Here is a 19,756-nt window from a genome sequence, read left to right on the forward strand (position 1 = left end):
CCAATGTAACACCTTTCACTGTGCATTTGAATGTGTCACATAGTACCACCTAGTGGCCAAGCATGGTAAGCAGCAGGATTATAATTATTGGAAGCTTGCACGATGCACGGGAGGTTCAAACGCGATGACGTGGCTCTCTCAGCAATCATTTTTGCATGAGCGCCTTGGCAGAGTATAAGCAGGAAGTCATGCCCCTCATAATGTAATGAGATATAATGTTTTAAATTATTTTCGGCTCTTCAATTGTGGAATTGTTCAAGCCACCTCATCTGGTTCCTCTCAATGTGGAGGTGCATCGGTGGCTCGATTTTAAGTCCCTCCCAGATTACAGAGTTTCTCACACTTTTGGTCACTTGCATCTGGGATCTTGTTCTTTTGGTCACGACCCAAAGTTCGTGACCATGGGTGAGCGTAGGAATGTAGATCGACTGGTAAAAGAGAGCTTTGCCTTCCGACTCAGCTCCTTCTTCACCACAAGGGAACGACAAAGAGACGGCATCACAGCAAACACCGCACCTGCCCTCACATGAACCCAAGATACTTGAACTCTTCCACTTGGGGCTGGATCTTGTGCCCGACCTGGAGAGGCCATTCTGCCCTTTTCTGACTAGAGGACCATGGATGGTCTCACATTTGAAGGTGGTGATTATCATCCCAACCACTTCACACTCGGCTGCGAACAGCTACAGTGAGAGTCGCGATCACGGTTTGAAGAAGCCAGAAGTACGACATGATCTGCAAAAAGCAGAAATGTAATACTGAGGCCACAAAAAGCGGACCTCCTCCCAGGCCTCAGTTTTAATTTCAGTGACTGCCAAAGCTGCATTCAGCTTGGCCAGGTGGTATCTGTCAACTGCCTCCGGAGTCCCACAGGCCAAAAAGGCCCAAGAGGACTCTTTCTTCAGCTGGAAGGTATCTCTTACCACCAAAGTCCACCAGCAGGTTCGGGAATTGCCTCCATGAGAGGCAACGACCACCTCAACGGCCACAGCTCTGATCAGATGCCTCAACAATGGAGACACGGAACATGGTCCACTCGGACTCACTGTCCCCTGGCTTTAGGGGCTGCATTTTGTAAAATATTACAAGTGGAGGACTTCATTGTTGAAGGACCCCTGGAAATTGTCAAAATGAGCCTGGAATAGGCTATGGATGTCAATCAAATTTGATAACTACCGGACAAAATTTCCAGTTTGTCTATGAGGGACTCTGGAAAGGTACAAAATGTCCGCTTCAAAACATAATGGCAGTCAGCCAGCATCTTTCAGGGAACGCGTTCTTGAGACTTTGATGTGTGCAGTCTCATGATGTCCCAAATGTCATATGAAACTGACATATTTGTCTTCAATGAATTAATCACCTGAGCATGCCTAAAAAAAAAAAAAACGTTATCTTTGAGGAACCCCCGGAAATGGCCAAAATGGCCTTAAAATGTTTGCCCCAAACTTGAGCCTACTGATGTGTGTCTTCTCACGTGTCCCAAATGTCAACTCTAATTGACGTAATTGTCTTAATTGTGCCGATGGCTGAGTCGTGCAAAAAGCTTGAAGGTACGCCAAGGAGAAAATTTGACTCAAGGGGTTTTTTGTCATTGCACTTGGCATGATGAACAGGTCTTTATGAACAGGCATTGGGTTCAGGTGAGGGTAATACCGATCCTTACTTTTCTGCGAATATTAAAGGTGATGTATTTAGCAATATTTTCAGAAATCAAAACAATGCACAGGCGTCTTACTAAAAGGCCTCTGGCATTCCTCCGGCAAAATACATTCAAAAAAATAAAGAATTATGATCTGCCCTGGTTGAATCACTCCATTTTTGGTGCGCGGTTCTGTCTCTGGACTCGAGTATTGCAACAAGGCGACAGCTACTCAATGTTGGCAATGACAAGAGTGTCTCCCCTGTCCGGCAATTCAATCAATCAATCAATTAAACTTTATTTTTATCCAAATGCAACTCGAGGTGCTGTGCAATTGAAACATCAAAAACCCATACTGTTGTACAAAAATAGAATGTCTACAAATGACTAGAACGAGTTTGTCTTTGTCTATAGGGCCAAAATGAACCTCAACGTAAAAGCAAATCACCAGACGGGACTTGATGGGTGTTATCGGCCAAGGTTTCTTCACTTTTTTTTTGTGGGTCTGTTAGGCATGTCTATCAGAAGATGTCAACCAAGTTTCAGGCACTTAAGCAAAACAGGCTTGGGGGGCTGAATTTTCAAAAATTAAGTATTTTGCAGCAGTGCTCAATGATTACTTATGAATACTTATTCAACGAAAAGCAACGAACAAGAAGTCTAGCGAGATGTTGTGTTGTTTTTGGAGACTTCTGAGACTCCCTCCGGAGAAGCACTTTGCATCTCGACTGCAAATGATCGGTGCACATGGATACGTTGGACTGTCCAAACAAAAGCTCTCCGATCCTTCTGCAGTTTAAGAAGAGTAAGTGAAAGAGTAAGAGAAAGAGTCCAATCAAGGCGCTGGGGAAGGAGTGCAACCAAGAGTTGGGGATCAACAATATGTCCAAAGATTCTTTGTGTCAAGACACACAAAAGCCTCCAAAAGCGATGTGGTCTGATTTTGAGGACGATTCGGAGGAAGATGAAAATAGTTCTGCATTTGTGATGGATATCTTTGAATTTTTTATAGTAATCACATTACAATCAAGAATTATTTTGACAAATAAAATAACGCGAGTGCATTAGTCATCTGCATGGCTCTTCTTGCCCACATGCAAAGGCATCCTAGTAAATTGTATTAATCCATCCATTTTCAACACCGCTTGTCCTGAAAAGGGTCATGGGGAGTTGCTGGAGCCTAACCCAGCTGACTTTGGGCGGAAGGCATCTCAACCCTGAACTGGTTGCCAGTCAGTCACAGGGCACATATCCAACAAAATCCTGAAAAATCACTGAGGTTTTGCTTTATTACCCAGCTGTTTTTTTTTAACTGTACAGTACATAAACATTGTAGCATTGCTTACCTACAGATTTTCTTTTTTTCATTTCAGATTAATTTTTACCCACCCCAGGCTTAAAGGCGTATTTTATTTTTTTAAATACTTGGGGTCCGAATTCCAGCTTGTGTAAATTTCAGTGCACAGGCATTTGACATTTTCTTTTGCATTCAGAACATCAGCGCAATATGCAGCGCAGGAAATGTAAAGGAAGATGAACAAGTCCTTCCACACTATTTTCAAGGTGTTTCCTTGCATCTGGCATTTATGTGACACATTGCTGTGGCGACTTTTAATTTAAAATGTAATTAAAAAACAAGACTCCTTTGCTACTGTTACGCATGGAATTCCCAAAACCACATACATCTTGGTTGTACGTGCTTACTCATGTACATCGTACAGATACACTGCATAGCATCAGGGAGCTAATTAATTAATGAGGATGAACCCCACCTTCAAGTTGACAGGGCAGATGGTTGGGTTGCTTCAAACACGCCCTGACCGGCCACCGTGAATATATATAAATCTCGGGGTCTAATCGGCGGCAGATTGTGAGCTGACATTCTCCTGCGTTGAAGAAGAAGTAGTAGAAGAAGAAGAAGAAATCATGAGGGCCCACATCGTCTTCCTGCTTCTGGCACTGGCTGCCATGGCTGCCTGTTTCATGGATGCTGACGGTATACTCACGATTTCTTACGCTGTACTCTAAATATTTACGCAAAGGATGTTTTTCGCTCATTTTTATCAACTCTTTTTTTTTTTTTTACTCGGTTTTTTAGTGTAGTTTTTGTTCAAATGAACTGTTCCAAGTTATGTTGGACAGCAGTGTGTCAAGACATTTTATTGGATGTGAAAACGGAAAATAATCATTTGTCGAATTTGCATCATTTGGAGGTTGTATTTGCTTGAAAAAACATTAACAGGTCAAGTGACATTTTGACATCTTGTTTGATAGCAGCTTTGCCAGTCTCGCACACCCTGAACTTGTTTTTTTTTTGTTGGTTTTTTTTTTTTTTTATGCAGAGTCTCCGCTTGTATTTGAACTGGGGGGGGCACAATGTTGAGATGTGAATGTTTACTTTTCTTCCAACAGAGAGCAAGAATGAAGATTCCATTCAGTTACAGAAAGCCATTTTGGGTGAGTGAGGCACGCCCATAACCCTCGTGAGGATGAGCGAGCTGTTGTGAAAGCGCAACATAAAGAAAAACAGATGTATTGGACCTGTTGTGGTTATAAAAAAAAAAAAAAAAAAAGTGTTAATTTTTGGCCAGCAGATGTCACTCTTGCCATTGTACGCCTGTCTGTGCATTTGATTGTGTCACACAGTACCACCTAGTGGCCATGCATGGTAAGCAGCAACTAAATTATTGGAAGGTTACAGTTACACCATGCATGGGAAGTCCAAACGAGATTAGCAAGCTCTCTTAGCAATTGTTTTTGCATGAGAGCCTTGGCAAAGCATCATCACGAAGTCATACCACTCATACTGTAGTGAGATGAAGTGTTTTTAATTGTTTTGGGCTCCTCAATCGTGTACTTGACTTTTTACAGGCACTCTACTTAAACAGGAGAAGTAGGCCACTGCTGTTAGCTGTTGGCTGCTAAGCTAAAGTCAATGATAGCTTAAGTGTGTCGAGAAGTAATTTTTCTCATTGTTACATATTTATGTATGTTCTACACCATTGCAGTTCAGCGATAAAGAAGTCCTCTCATTCCTCACAAATCAAGGCATAACCTTGAAACGATTATGTAAATTTGACACCCAGCTGTGCCCAACATTAAATGGTGAACAATAAAAGTTCACACTGTCCCGAACAAAGAGATCATCTACTCTGCATTTGGCAGTCAAGTGAAAAAAATGTGATCATGTGTACAAATCAAGAAGGGATAATTTTTCTTCTATGATTGATGATGTTCCAAAAAAGAAACGAAATCGTTTATGAGTGGATACTGTTGGGGGAAGAGCGGCCTCCTCTTCCTCGCGTGTTCGTTGAATTTCGGATGATGAGGATGTTGGTTAACCAAATAAAGGCTGGAGACGATGAACAGTTCCTTCGAAGGATTTTAATTTATTTTCTGCAGTTTACGAATCGATTCGGGCTCCTGAGGGGTCCAGATATGAATCAGGAAGCATAGAAGAAACACATTCATGAGATTATATAGAGACAATATGATAATGAGAGGCGGTTAGGTACGCCTCTCATGCAAATCCCGGAAACAAAGAAAGTAACATGACATCTGACCCGGTGTGGCTAAGAAGAAGTTGGGAGTGGTGAGGTGAGACTAGACCACCACTACCCACCATTTGGTGTGATGGCAAGTTACAGAACCCCCGCTGTGTATACATCCTGAGATAAGAGGTCTTCCCAGGGGGGCCTAACAGCGATCAGGGACCGACCCAAGGTGCGGGGGAACAACGGAAGAGACACTTGGGGGGCCGGTAATCAAACAAGGAGGAAGAAGATAAACTTTAACACCACATACGTTGTTTTAAGTGTGCAAACAAATGTTCAGGAAAGAGACTGACATCAATAGTACTCATAGCAAAGCGCAGTCCCTCAATAGCTGCAACACAGATACTTGAGATAACAGTTCCTCTTTTGATGTTGACATGTCCTCTGGAGGGGTCATAAAAGTAGTGGGGGTGAGGGGTTACCAAAGGTGATTGTAATCACAGTAAGCAGGAAATACCTTCAACAGCATTCTACATTTTTTCTTTCAAATCCAGCTAACAGAGAGGAATCATATCTTAACAATACCTTGTATTTAGGGAATTTTATTTAAATGCTGTACATACTTGCGCCACGATGGCATGCAAGCAGGAGGTAAATCATGACAATTTAAAGGTGACGGGGCGGACTTTTGATATGACACGCCCAGCATGATATAAATGTTCTTGGGTTCAGATTGGTGGCATGCAGTGAGCGAACTCACCTTGTCTTGCATTGAGAATAAGAAATCATGAGGGCCCAAGTCGTCTTCCTGCTCTTGGGGCTGGTGGTTGCGGTGGCTTTTTTCATGGATGCTGATGGTATGCTCCCCATTTCTTAGAAAGACACATGGGGGGGAGATAGGATTATGCAAAACGTTGAGGTTGGAAAATTTGATGACGGTTTACACAATACCAAGAAATGAATGTCTATTTTTCTGTCAACAGCGAGCGAGACCAAAGAAAACGTCAAGTTTGAGAATGTGATTGAATGCAAGTCATCTGCCAACATGTCACCATTCGTCATTCTGCATCACTCGATTTTTCTGGGCATGCGTTTTTGATACTTTTTTTGTCGGTCAACTCATCATAGACATATCGAACAAATTTGTGGTTGCTAATCAAAACTAGCTTCAGGTAGTGTTGGGAGTTCATGGATTCTTGCGACTTTGAGATGTGTCTACTGGCAACGTGTGCCACATGTCAAACGTAATTGACAAAAACATGTGAGGCAATTAGAAAGCCTCGAGGTGCGCCCGACAACTCACCATTGTACTCAACATGATTGATGGGTGTTTGTTTAGGCCTCTTTGGCTCATGAAGAAACAGCAACACATAAAGGACGCCAGAGACAAAAAAGGAGTACTTTATTCAACCGAAAAGAAGCTTAAACAAGCAAACCAAATGGACTGGAGTTCCCGACCAAAAGTAAAACAAGCGGCGACATCTGAGACTTTCTCCAGAAAACCACTCTGCATCGAGACTGCAAATGAATGGTGCAAATCCGTCCCTTAACCATCTAAACAAAAGTTCTTCATTTTCTTTGCAGTTCAAAAGGGGATAGCCAGAGTATCCCCTCCAACAGGCATCAGATCAAGACGCAATCTCCATGACAAGAAATCCTCCATCGCAAGAAACATGCTGCCTCCAGGTGTCGCGTGACAAGCGAGATGATTTGATGTCAAAATCTGAGGAGGATTCCAAGGAAGTGTTTCAAATCTCACAATAAACGTTTCCTTTTCTGAAGCATTTGAAAACGTTCCTGGGTGTCTTCATACCATATCTGCACAGGCTTTTTTGTCAAAATAACCCAAGGATCTCGATTGAGGCGAGCAAACTTTGAAACACAGGCAGCATTACATTTTCAAAACAGAAAAACTCGCGAGGTCATTCGTCGTTGAGGCTAAAAAAAAGAATGCTATAAAGTGTGCAAAAATGTAAAACATGGCCAAGACCTTTATGTTGAAAAAGAAATGTTATATTTTGATATCCATCCATCCATTTTCAACACCGCTTATCCTGAACGGAGTTGTGAGAGGGTGCTGGAGCCTTTTTCTCAGCTGACTTTGGGCAAAAAGCGGACTCCACCCTGAAATGGTCGCCAGCCGGTCACAGGACACAAAGAGACAAACAACCATTCACACCCACACCATCACTGATCCATCGCTGCCCACACACACAAGTCAGACGAGTGTACAACTACACCAATCGCGACAAAATATTTTGATATGAGTCATATATATTTGCAATATTTTTTTTAAAATGTAATCCGACAATCAAGAATGAGCAAATATGCGACTCGGGACCTTCTACATTCAACATCAGGGACAGCCCTCAGGGCAATGCGACACACTATCTGGACGGGAGAACTTGGACACCCTGTGGATGAACCTCGTTTTGGTCACTTGTTTCCGGGATCTTGTTCTTTTGGTCACGACCCACAGCTCATGACCACGGGTGAGTGTAGGAATGTAGATCAACTGGTAAATTGAGAACTTTGCCTTTGGGCTCAGCTCCTTCTTCACCACAAGACAATGATACAGAGGCCGCATCACAGCAGGTCTGAATGTTCGCTGGCTTCAGGAGCTGATTTTTTTTTTTCCGAACATTCCAGGTGGAGAAGTTCATTTCCGAAGGACCCCTGGAAATGGTCAAAATGAGCATGGAATAGTCTATAGAAGTCATTCAAATTTGATAGCGACCGGACAAAATCTCCAGTTTGTCTATGAGGGACTATGGAAAGATGCAAAATGTCCGCTTTAAAACATAATGGCGGACAGCCAGGGTCTTTCCGGGCTCAGGTTCTTGAGACTTTGATGTGTGCCTTATCACCAGTCCAAAATGTCAAATGTAATTGACGTAATTTTCTAAATTAATTACGGTAATCATTTGATCATGCCCAGAAAAAAAAGCTTCGTCACTGTATTCAAAATGATCGATCGGGGTTTATTCAAAGGCTTTATTCCACAAATATTTAAATTGTCTTGAATCAAACCCTTTCTTCAAAGAAAGCTCATTTTGAATCATATGTTTCATGACGAACCTATATCGACCTTGCCTTTTCAGTCATCATTAAAGGAAATATTCATTCATTCATTCATTTTCCAAACTGTGAGCTTAAGCCTATCCCAGCTGTCTCATTTCATGCCATATTTTCAGAAGCGAAAACAGTTCTTAGGTGTCTTATTGAATTGTCTCTCCTTCTCTTCCATCATAATACACATATACACACAAAAAAAATGAATATCTATTTTCCAACCTGGTTAAAATCAATGAATCAAGTGCCACTCAGTGTTGGCAAGTTAAAGACTCTTGTCAATCCCCTCCTGACAATCGTACTGAAATAGAAATTCTATAAATTGCTAGTTGGAATCCTGGGGTGACTAGCGACTGATCTTTTTATTTGAAATTACTGTGATGCCTTGATCAACCAATTTTTACCCACCCTGGGTTTGAGACACCTCGACTTCGATTTTTTTTTTTTTTATATACTTGGGGTTCGAATTCCAGAATGTATACATTTCAGTATACAGGTATTCGACGTTCATTTCCTTTTGCCCTCATTCCATCAGCACAATGCAGCAGTTCAACACCATCGCAGTTCAGCGATAAACAAGTCCTCTCATTCCTCACAATTCAAGGCGTAACCTTGAAACGATGATCTAACTTTGACACCCAGCTCTGCCCAACATTAGATGGTGCACAATCGAAGTTCACACTGTCCCGAACAAAGAGATCATCTACTTTGCATATGGCATCCATGTGAAAAAATGTGATCATGTGTACAAATCAAGAAGGGAGAATTTTTCTTCTATGATTGATGACGTTCCAAAAAACTAACGAAATTGTTTATGAGTGGATGCCTTGTATTGAGGGAATTTTATTTAAACGCTTGAATTCTGGAATGTATAAATTTCAGTATACAGTTATTCGGCGTTCATTTCCTTTTGCTCTCACCCCATCAGCACAATGCAGCAGTTCAACACCATCGCAGTTCAGTGATAAACAAGTCCTCTCATTCCTCACAATTCAAGGTGTGTCCTTGAAACTAACTGACACCTCGCTCGGCCCAACATTAGATGGAGCCGAATAAAAGTTCATACTGTCCCGACGAAAGAGATAATCTACTTTGCATATGGCATTCATGTGAAAAAATGTGATCATGTATACAAGACAAGACAGGAGAGTTTTTCTTCCGTTTGTAATGGTATTCCAACACTCGCACCAAACTTGTTGATGAGTGGTTCCCCTATGGATTCAGGAAATTGTATTTAAGTGCTGCACGTACTGGTTTTAGGATGGCGTGCAAGAAGGAGGTAAATCATTACAATTTAAAGGTGACGGGGCGGACTTTTGATATGACACGCCCAGCATGATATAAATGTTCTTGGGTTCAGATTGGTGGCATTCAGTGAACTCACCTTGTCTTGCATTGAGAACAAGAAATCATGAAGGCCCAAGTCATCTTCTTGCTCCTGGCGCTGGTGGCCACGGTTGCCTTTTTCATGGATGCTGACGGTATGCTCCCCTTTTCCTATCAGGACACATTGGGACAAAAATAGGATTACGCAAAATTTGAGGTTGGAAAACTAGATGACGGTTTACAAAATACTGAGAAATGAATGTCTACTTTTCTGTCAACAGCGAGCGAGACCAAAGAAAACGGCAAGTTTGAGAGTGTGATTGAACGTAAGTCATCTGCCAACATGTGACCATTCGCCATTCTGCATCACTCGATTTTTTGGGGCATGCGTTTTTGATACTATTTTTGTCCGTCAACTCATCATTGACATATCGAACAAATTTGTGGTTGCTAATCAAAACTGGCTTCAGGTCGAGTTGGGGGGTGTCACACACACACACACACACACACACATAAAAACTGAACAAACTCACCAGAATTGTTTTCTATGATTTTTGCAAGAGTGATGAGAAAATTCAACTTAAAATTTGCTTTTTGAAGCAGTTCTATTTTTTGGACATGAGATGGCACTCTCTGTTTAACATTGGGCCTCTGTTTAACAACTTGCCATTTCTTCACTGCTTTTGTTCAATACAGTGCCATCGATAAGACTAAAAAAATTAATTAAAAAAAAATTAAACTGCATTGACAAGATGTTCTTGGAATAGCCCGTTTAATGTTTGTCATACAAATTTGATAGCAACAGGAGAAAATCTCTCAAGACCAGTTTGTGTTTGAGAGACCCTGAATATGTACAAAAAATCTGCTTTCAAACCAAATGGCAGACTTCCTGTATCTTTTGGTACATGGGTTCTTGACACTTTTGACGTGGGTCTATTTGTGACATGTGCAAAATGTCAAATGTAATTGACATAAATGACTTGAATTAAACATCTGAGGCAATTAGAAACCTTAGAGGTGCGCCCGACAACTCACCATTGTACTCAAAATGTAGCTTATTTAGAGACAGCAACACATAAATGACGGCAGAGACAAACGGGAGCACTTCAGGCAACCGAAAATAAGTTCAAACAAGGAAACGAAGAGGACTGGAGTTCCTGATCAACAGTAAAATAAGCCTGCATATCCTCGCCACACCTCAATGTCCTCTCTACCTAAGCATTGATGGTTGCCAGGTGCGACACCAAGTCAGCAGGAGAAGCGGGATGCTCCCAATGGTGGCCAAAGGAACTGCACGCAAACCATCATTGCCACACGTCACAGTGTCTGATAACAGGCTTTGTACCAATCAGTGGCCGTAATCAAACGTCTCGAGTCAGTGACAACTAAGTTTCAGGTGCTTCAGTCATGCAGGCTTCAGAGGGAGGCTGAATTTTCCATTTTTACTGAAAGTCCTCAATTATATTTTTCAACGAAAAGCTCCAAGCAAGAAATCTGGCAACATTTTGCGTTGTTATTGGATCTGGGGGCTTTCCGAGACTTCCTTCAGAGAATCACTGCAGACTGCAAATGAATGGTACAAATGCATGCTTTAACCATATAAACAAAAGTTCTGCATTTTCTTCGCAGTTGAAGAGATGGAGATGGCCAGAGAAATTGCCCCACCGGGCTTCAGATCAAGACGCAATCTAGATGATGAAAACTCCAACATGGAAAGAATCAAACTGCCTCCATCTGTCTCGTGACAACAAGCCAGATGATTTGTTGAAAAAGTCTGAGGAAGATTCCCAGGAAGAGTTTCAAATCTCACAATAAACACTTCCTTGTCTTGAGCATTTGAAAAGTTTCCTGAGTGTCTTCAGAACACATCTGTACAGGCTCTTTTTTTCCTTTTTCCAAGCAAACTTTGAAACACACAGACTGCATTCGATTTTTATAACGCAAAAATTGGGAGGGTCATTAGTAGTTGAGGTTAAGAAAAAAGAAAACATACAAGTAAGATCAATCCTTGAAAACGATGAGCGAACACCACGCTGTGCCCTACGTTGTACTGAACAGAGAGATGACGAGACATCACCGTGTATTACAATCATGTCGTGCGATTTTGCTGGAGCAGCTTATAACGTGAAATGTGATCGTAACAAGACAGGAGGGTTTCGCTGCTCTTTCTTATGGGGCAAGGCTCTCGACTAACTAGTTGCGCTCCAACTTTTTTCCTTTGGTGCACCAGCACAAATTTTCCACTGCATGGCTTTCAAAACAAAACAAAAAAAAAAAGTTTTCTCAGTTCACACCTTTTTTTTCAACAATTTTACTGCCTGTCTTTTTGGGTCATGCTGAGGGTTAAATGGGTCGGGGGTTCCTTTTACCCGCAGTAAAAGTCATCACAAAGAAGTCCTTAAATCACTTCCCTTGAATTTTAGTGTTGACATAATTTTACATACAGAGCTGGCAAACGGTTCAGGGTGTCCCCCGCCTACTTCCTGAAGACGGCTAGGACAGGCTCCAGCATGGCCCGCGACCTTTGTGAGGATAAAGCAGATCATAAAATGGAGGGATGGATGGAGGTATTCAATGTTCATTTCCTTTGAAATTCATTCCATCAGCACATTGCAACGTTTTTGTTTTTTTCACCACTCACACCCATTCCATTCGAGGCATTTACTTGAAATGATTAGCTGACTTTGATGCCAAGCTTCGCCCAACATTAGATGGTAAATAAAAACAGCTTGGGACTGTTCTGCAAAGAGCAATGACCTATTTTGCAAATGACATTTATGTAACCAGCATCTTAAAATGTGATTTGCTTGCCTGTTCCAAGAATGTTGTCGGTATCTTGCCGATTCCTGATCGGGACAAAATGGGGAAAAAAAAGAAAAACGTGGGGCACCCAGTTTTTGGGAGGTTGAAAAACTGATGGTTGACACATTTCGGAGACGTGACTATCAAATGTATCACTACGCGATGCGCTGCCAGCATGCAACCATTCAGCGTTTTGCATCACCCGCCTACCGAGCAGTACGTCGTTCAAAAATGGCAACAATCGCACAAAATCTTTCCAACGGCCATCTTTGAAGCACATCTGGAAATGACTCAAATGACTGCTTCCGAGCAAATTCGCAGAAAAAAAATGTAAGTATTTTCAGGCATCCTTCACAATTTTGTATTACCTCTCTTTTATTGGCCATGCATTTTGAGACTTTTTTTGTTGGTCTGCTCATGATAGGCATGTGTACCAAATTTTATTTTGCACCGTGATAATGGCTTTGGGGGATGAATGATTTTAAATACTCCACTCGGGGAGGATTGACCGTGTCAATTCAAAATGGCTGAATGCCTGTGTCTTTTTTGGCATGGGTTTGTCAGACTTTTTAAATAATAGACATACCTGTATCTAATAAATTTCTGGTTGCGAAGCCAAATCGATTTCAGGGGCTGAACTAAAAAAAAAACAAAAAACAAAAAAAACATCTCATTTGGAGAAGTTCATATTTGAAGGCAACATAGGCCTGGAATAGCCTGTCTAGTATACACGTGTCAAATTTGATAGCATCCAGACAAAATCTCTTAAACCTGTTTCTGTTTTAGGCGTCCTTGAAACGTACAAAATTGTCTAATTCGAAGTAAAACAGCAGATTTTCCGTTTATTTTCGGGCACAGATTCTTGAGGCTTTGGGGTGGGTCAATCGGCATGGAGCGAATGTCAGATATAATTGACCTCCCGGTAATTGTCTAATTAAACCTCTGAGGCAATGAAAAAGCTTGCAGGTGCACGAAACAAACAACTCCACTTCATAATTGTACTCATTACAGTGGCTGAAATCAAACCCCTCCTTAAAAATAAGCTAACCAAGAACCAAATGCTTTATGGCAAACCAATATTGACCCTTCCATTTCCGTCAACATGAAAGTTTCTGTTTCCTAGCCATGTCTACCAATCGCAGACAACCCAACTAAGTTTCAGGTGCTCGAAGAATATAGGCTTCAGCGGCTGAATTTTCAATAATTGAACGTTTAACCGGATATCCTCAATTAATTCTCTCCTCAAAAAACAACGAGGAAGAAATCTAGCAATATTTTGTGTTGTTGTTGTTGTTGTTGCTGTTGGAGACATCCGAGGACTCCCGAGACTGCCTCCAGAGAACCACTCCCAAGTCTAAATGCAAATGGATAATTTCACAAATAAAAAACATTTCTCCAATTTCGTTGCAGCTGAAAAGAAGGCACGGTCCGACCAAGAGGCCAAGGACGTATTCCCACCAGTCGTCCAATCACGACCCAATCTACAGGACAAAAAAAAATAATCCTCCGTGGCAAGAATCGGACTGCCTCCATCTGTCGGGTGACAAGCCAGATGATTTAAGTATGGTACACTTCAGGACGAATGGACCGAAGGATTCACCTTTGTGGAGAGAACAGGTTCTGCGGTGTGTCTAATTCGCAATGACAAAATACCATCGATGAAATGGTCGAATGTAAAGCGGCACTTTGACACGCGCCATGCTACGTTCGCATCAAAATACCCTGCGGGAGACCGCAGAAAGGAAGCGTGCAAGCTCCTGAAACGGGTGCAAGCTCGCCGCGTATAATGTGGCTCTCATTGAAATCCATTTTTTTTTTCTTCAGAGCACCAGCATAAAAGTTTGTGTCAAAAAGGTTCCTGACCCCCGGTCTAGAATAACGGATTGCATTGGCGCCCAACTTTTTTTTTTTTCTTCAGAGCACCAGCATAAAAGTTTGACAGACGGAGCCCCCTTTTTAAAAGCAAACAATTTTACATACTGAACATTGCATTGCAATGCAGGACAAATAAAATATCGCACGTAAATCAACAAATACAAGTTTAACAGACTGAGGCTCCGTTCACAGAAAGTGGAATAAAGCCCAAGAGGCAGACAAACATTCTCTGGCAAGTTTAATGCATGTCACGTCAATGATATCGTTTCATATTGAGCAGTAATCCAAATTGTGCTGGCTATACAATAATGACTGTCAACTCGGGCTGCCAACAAAGTTGTTTTGCGAATCAATTAGTCACCGACAGTAGTTGCAATTTGTCAACAAATCGAATCATGGAACGAGTTTGTGAGTGCGAAATTCACAAGTGATCTCAGTTTTTCCTCTATCGCGACAATGCTTGTGGAGGCTCTCAGTCGTACAGGAAAGTTCCATCGTAGAAGGGGTTCCGTCAGTCGTCATCTGTACCTGTGGGTAAAAAACAAAAACAAAAAAAACAAAAAAAAAAAAAAAAGGACGTTTCGCTTCTCTCACAGCGGGAATTCCCGGAGTCTTCACGGAGACTTCAGAGTTGTCTACCGCTGACGAAGCTTCTGTGAGAGAAGCGAAACGTCCTTTTTTGTTTTTTGTTTTTTACCCACAGGTACAGATGACGACTGACGGAACCCCTTCTACGATCTATCACGACAAGTTTTTGAGCTATAGGATCCCCATTTTATTCAAACATGAAATACACGAACCGGAATAAAATGCTAAGATGGAATCGTTACAAGCTTTGAAAACAAACACACACAAAAAAAAAAAAAAAAAAAAAAAAACCAGAATAAACTAAATATGTCCAAGGTTATGAGAAAAGCCAGCACTAACAGTTTTAATTCCTACTATCCTAGCTTTCTGTTTGCAGATATTGACAGTATCAACCTTGTGGGAGCTGCACACACCTCTCACCAAATCGTCTCAATTTTGCCTCTACAAACAAGTTTCCACACACAGCTATAGAGAAATCCAATCGTAATCAGCTCTTACTCCAGTCTTACGACAGCTAATCAGTAGAATTTTGCTAATCTGAAGGATTCGTTTTGATCTCCACAGCTAATTTGTGGAGAAAAAAAAATACTTTACAGCAATTTTGGAATCAGCATGCCAAGTTTAGTTTCATTCGGTATTAAAATATAACTCAACAGAATTTTTTTTTTCCAAAAATTGTTCCCCAGCGTTATTGGTTGGTGCTCAGACCTCTGAGCCACTCATTTGAGCAAGCACCCCCACCAAGACTGAACAACGACATTTGCATTGCACATCAGAATTTTGTTATGAAAATGTCAACGTAATATTGAACAATGCTGCAGCACCTTTCTCATGGAAGCTTGGCACACTAAACAAGACTAAGCCGACTTGGCAGATGACATTCACATGATATATTCTTGTAAAACCTTATAATTTCGGAGGTGATTCGAAATCAAAAGAAAAGAAAAGCTTCATTTCCGTCTCGTGGCATTTGAAAAAAAAAAAAAAAAAACAATCAGAACCGGTTTCGATATTAAGTGGCACCTTGTGGATGTATGGTGCTTCCGTGGCATGCAACCACAAGCTCAAGTTGTGGTTGAGTGGTGGATGGTTGGGATGTTTGATATCCACCGAGCTTGGTATAAAAGAGCCCTGATTCAAATCGGCGGCAGACAGCGAGCTCGCCTTCTCCTGCCTTGAGAAGAAACCATGAGATTCCACGTCATCTTCCTGCTGCTGGCACTGGTGGCCATGCCCTCCCTTTCCATGGGTCAAGGTAGGCACCTCATTTCTTGCATGCAAAGAATGGAAGAAAAGCATGGGGAGGGGGGGGGTGACAAAATGGCAGCCTTTCGGTGAGGGATGGGGGGTTCCAGGCATGTTTTTTTTTTTGCATTGACCTGTCTCGTGTGTGTACGTTATTCAAATTTGATCGCAGTTGGACAAAATCGTTAGGACGGGTTTGTCTTTGCATCTTATTGGGTGTGACTTTTTTTCTTTTTGCACTCAATCACCTCACAATTTCGAAAATCAACTCCTAGCCTAGCCAACGGCCGTAAGTGTCTTAATTGTGCTCATAACTGACACCTGAGCGAGGCATGTGAAAAATCTTGCAGGTGCCCCAAGGGCACAAACTCAACTCAAGAGCGCCGTCAGTTCTCGACTCAATATTATTTATGGAGCACTTTCGAACAACCGTAGCTGCATACAAAGTGCCGTGCAACATCAAGTAAAAATCCGACATTTGAAACAACGACTTGTCGACTTGTAATTCTTCTTTTATGGCAAGTCATCAAACTTTACTGCTCTGCTCCAACGACACTCAATTCCTTCACAATTTAGGATTGGTCGCATAATCCTAATTTCAAATTGGTGGCTCCTGGACACCTCCCTGGTGTGGTGTTCAGGCATGACACAAATTGGAGGTGAGCCCACAGATTTTTGGTCGCTGGGCAACCCGCGCTACCAAGTGAGCCACAGCCACCCAGCTGGTGACCACAGCATGACCAGCACGAAAATACAACAAAACCATGCTAGTCTCTGCTGCTTTTTTTTTAACAGGGTGAGCTTGTGTTGGGAGGCAAAACACAGTGAAGTGACAACAAATTAAGTATCTACAATGAGGTCGTTGATGAACTCATACCGACTTGATGACCACCACTGCAAAGACTCCAGTCATTCAATCTCTACTGTCAACCCCCCTTGGCAGTCAAACAGAAATAGAAATTAGACAAACGGGTCTCTTGTCTACGAGACCAAAATGACCCAACAATACTAAGCTCGAAGCAAAATACAAGACTTCCTGTTTGTTTTTGACACTTTGTTTGTCAACTCATGATACACGTGCCTTACTAAAACCATTGTGAAGGAATAGAGGCTTTGCCAGCTGAATTTTCAAAAATCAACGTGCTTTTTATAACTTGTCATCCATTTATTTGGATGAGCAATAAATCTAGCAAGATTTTCTGTTGTTATGAGAGACTTCAGAAGATTCTTGAGACTCCCAGAGAAAACCTCCGTGCCCAGAATGCAAATAAAATGCGCTTGCGCTAAGCCACCACGCTCTATTTTAACAAAATCCACAAAAAGGTCGACAATTTCTTTGCAGACGATCCCGAGGAAGAGTTCGAGGAAGGTTCCAGTGATGATTTTGGCGATGGTCCCCTGATCGATCCCGTGGTCGATCCCATGATCGATCCGGTGTTCGATCCCGACTTCGAGGGAGAGCCTGGGCAGCCCGATCCTTAACTTGGATGATGGGGCATATGTATTTAACGCTGTGGTGCCGAGAAGTGTGCTAAACACAATGGGATGCATCGTAATTTAACAACTGCTCTGGGCGACAAAGATATGTCGGTGTTGGTCTTAATTTGGCAGTTTTGATTGGGCTTTAAACTGACAAAAGTGAACTAATGTCACAATAAACTTTTCTTTGGCACAAAAAAAAAAAAAGTTTCCACGTGTGTTTTATAACAGCAGTCCCTAATCCCCGGTCCGTGGGTCATTTGGTAACGGGCCGCACAGAAAGAATGAATAACTTGCATTACTTCCGTTTGATTCATTTCAGAAGCTGTTTTGTTTTGAAAAACTCTCCAATTCTCTGTTACATCCATCTACAGTATGTGTCTCTTGACGCAGGTCAAGGAGGGCTTTTCGGTCACGTGATGGGGTATCGCTAAAATGAAACCCAGGAGTGAGCAAAATGGGTAAAAAACAACATCTTTGGAAAGCTTCTTTGGGAAGGGGAAAAGGCACAGCCAGGAGACAGAAGAGGAGCCTTCGACTTTCAAGAAATAGAAGGCCACATTTAATAGACAGTATCAGGAGTCCTGCTTAAAATACGGATTTATCTCAAGAGCGGGAGATTCCCATGCACCAGGCCCACTCTGCATAATATGCGGCTATGACGAGTTGTATTTTTTTATGCACTTTGTATTTGCGATGTATCTTATTTTGAAGGCAGGTTTAAACGTTACCATAACGCCCAGAGGGTGTTGCAGCCAGATAGGACATTCCCCGTGTCGTGATTCCTGTTTATTATTCTGTTTAGAAAATATTAAGTGACCCAAGGCTTCACAGTTCAAAGTTCTCGAAGTTTATACTCAATCAGAATTTGTTTGATGTGTTCAGGACCCAAACCATTAAGTGATTTATTTTCCAATAGCAGAATTTAAATATCTATCCTACAGCTAATTGGGAGCCAGTGTAAAGCTTTTAGGACTGGAGTAATATATTGTGATCATAAGAATTTTTGAAACCATAACTTTTACACTTTTATGAGTAAAAAGCTTGAGCTGATACTTAAATTTCTAAATCTTTTTAAAACCCAATATCTATACTTCTACTTGAGGAATGAACGTGAATACTTTTGACACCTCTGAAACTAATTTAAATCCAAAGGAATTGTAATTTTAGTGCAGTGCCTCGATGTGGAAGGCCATGTAGGATTGGATTTGAAACTTGTTACCATGCCGCCATCTTGTCGCCGGACCTTCTCACTACAACGCGGCCATCAATAAAACGGCCATCCAGACCAGACAATTGGAACGCAAATGGAATTAAAACTACCTGGAGAAAAAAAAATCTTATGGCAATTTTGATATCAGCATGCAAAGTTTAGTTTTAATCGGCATAAAAATAGAACTTAACAGAATTTTATTTTTTTCAAAAATTGTTCCCCAGCGTTATTGGCTGTTGCTCAGACCTCTGAGCCACTCGTTTGAGCACGCACCCCCACCAAGACTGAACCACGACAGTTGCATTGCACATCAGAATTTTTCTTTGAAAATGTGAACGTAATATTGCACTTCCTCCTTGAACAACGATGCAGTAACTTTCCCATGGAAGCTTGACGCACTGAACCAGACTAAACCGACTTGACAGATGACATTCACATGATATATTCTTGTGGCACCTGTTAAGATATGATTCCTCTCTGTTAGCTGGATTTGAATGAAACAATGTAGAATGCTGTTGAAGGTATTTCCTGCTTACTGTGATTACAATCACCTTTGGTACCCCCTCACCCCCACTACTTTTATGACCCCTCCAGAGGACATGTCAACATCAAAAGAGGAACTGTTATCTCAAGTATCTGTGTTGCAGCTATTGAGGGACTGCGCTTTGCTATGAGTACTATTGATGTCAGTCTCTTTCCTGAACATTTGTTTGCACACTTAAAACAACATATGTGGTGTTAAAGTTTATCTTCTTCCTCCTTGTGCCGCCATCTTGTCGCCGGACCTTCTCACTACAACGCGGCCGTCAATAAAACGGCCATCCGGACCAGACAATTGGAACGCAAATGGCATTAAAACTACCTGGAGAAAAAAAAAAATCTTATGGCAATTTTGATATCAGCATGCAAAGTTTAGTTTTAATCGGCATAAAAATAGAACTTAACAGAATTTTATTTTTTTCAAAAATTGTTCCCCAGCGTTATTGGCTGGGGGTGCGCACCCCTAGCCCCCCGCTTGTGGAC

At 41.7% G+C, this 19,756-nt stretch overlaps 2 protein-coding genes and 1 long non-coding RNA gene across 4 annotated transcripts in view; 1 reads left to right on the top strand and 2 right to left on the bottom strand.

Moving 5' to 3' along the window:
• Nucleotides 1-5,966, bottom strand: part of LOC109529495 (arylsulfatase I) — a 43,901-nt gene extending 37,935 nt beyond the window's left edge. The window contains exon 1 of the mRNA XM_019892914.1: nt 5,894-5,966. The gene's annotated coding sequence lies outside the window, so the exon portion shown is untranslated. The remainder of the gene's footprint in view (nt 1-5,893) is intronic.
• A 9,865-nt stretch (nt 5,967-15,831) lies between these two features.
• The window catches only part of LOC109529546 (clumping factor A-like), a 6,205-nt gene continuing 2,280 nt past the window's right edge, over nt 15,832-19,756 (top strand). The window contains exon 1 of one of the 2 annotated variants that reach the window (XM_019892967.1): nt 15,832-15,923. The gene's annotated coding sequence lies outside the window, so the exon portion shown is untranslated. The remainder of the gene's footprint in view (nt 15,924-19,756) is intronic. The other variant, XM_019892974.1, reaches the window with a different exon arrangement.
• On the bottom strand, nt 15,965-17,762 carry LOC109529591 (uncharacterized). The gene is made up of 2 exons (XR_002170866.1): nt 17,386-17,762; nt 15,965-16,059 (listed from the first exon to the last, which is right to left on the bottom strand). It is a non-coding gene; the product is annotated as an uncharacterized LOC109529591 (long non-coding RNA).

The sequence above is a fragment of the Hippocampus comes genome, unplaced genomic scaffold (assembly GCF_001891065.2).
Source record: "Hippocampus comes isolate QL1 unplaced genomic scaffold, H_comes_QL1_v1.1 scaffold496, whole genome shotgun sequence".
Classification (NCBI taxonomy): domain Eukaryota; kingdom Metazoa; phylum Chordata; class Actinopteri; order Syngnathiformes; family Syngnathidae; genus Hippocampus; species Hippocampus comes.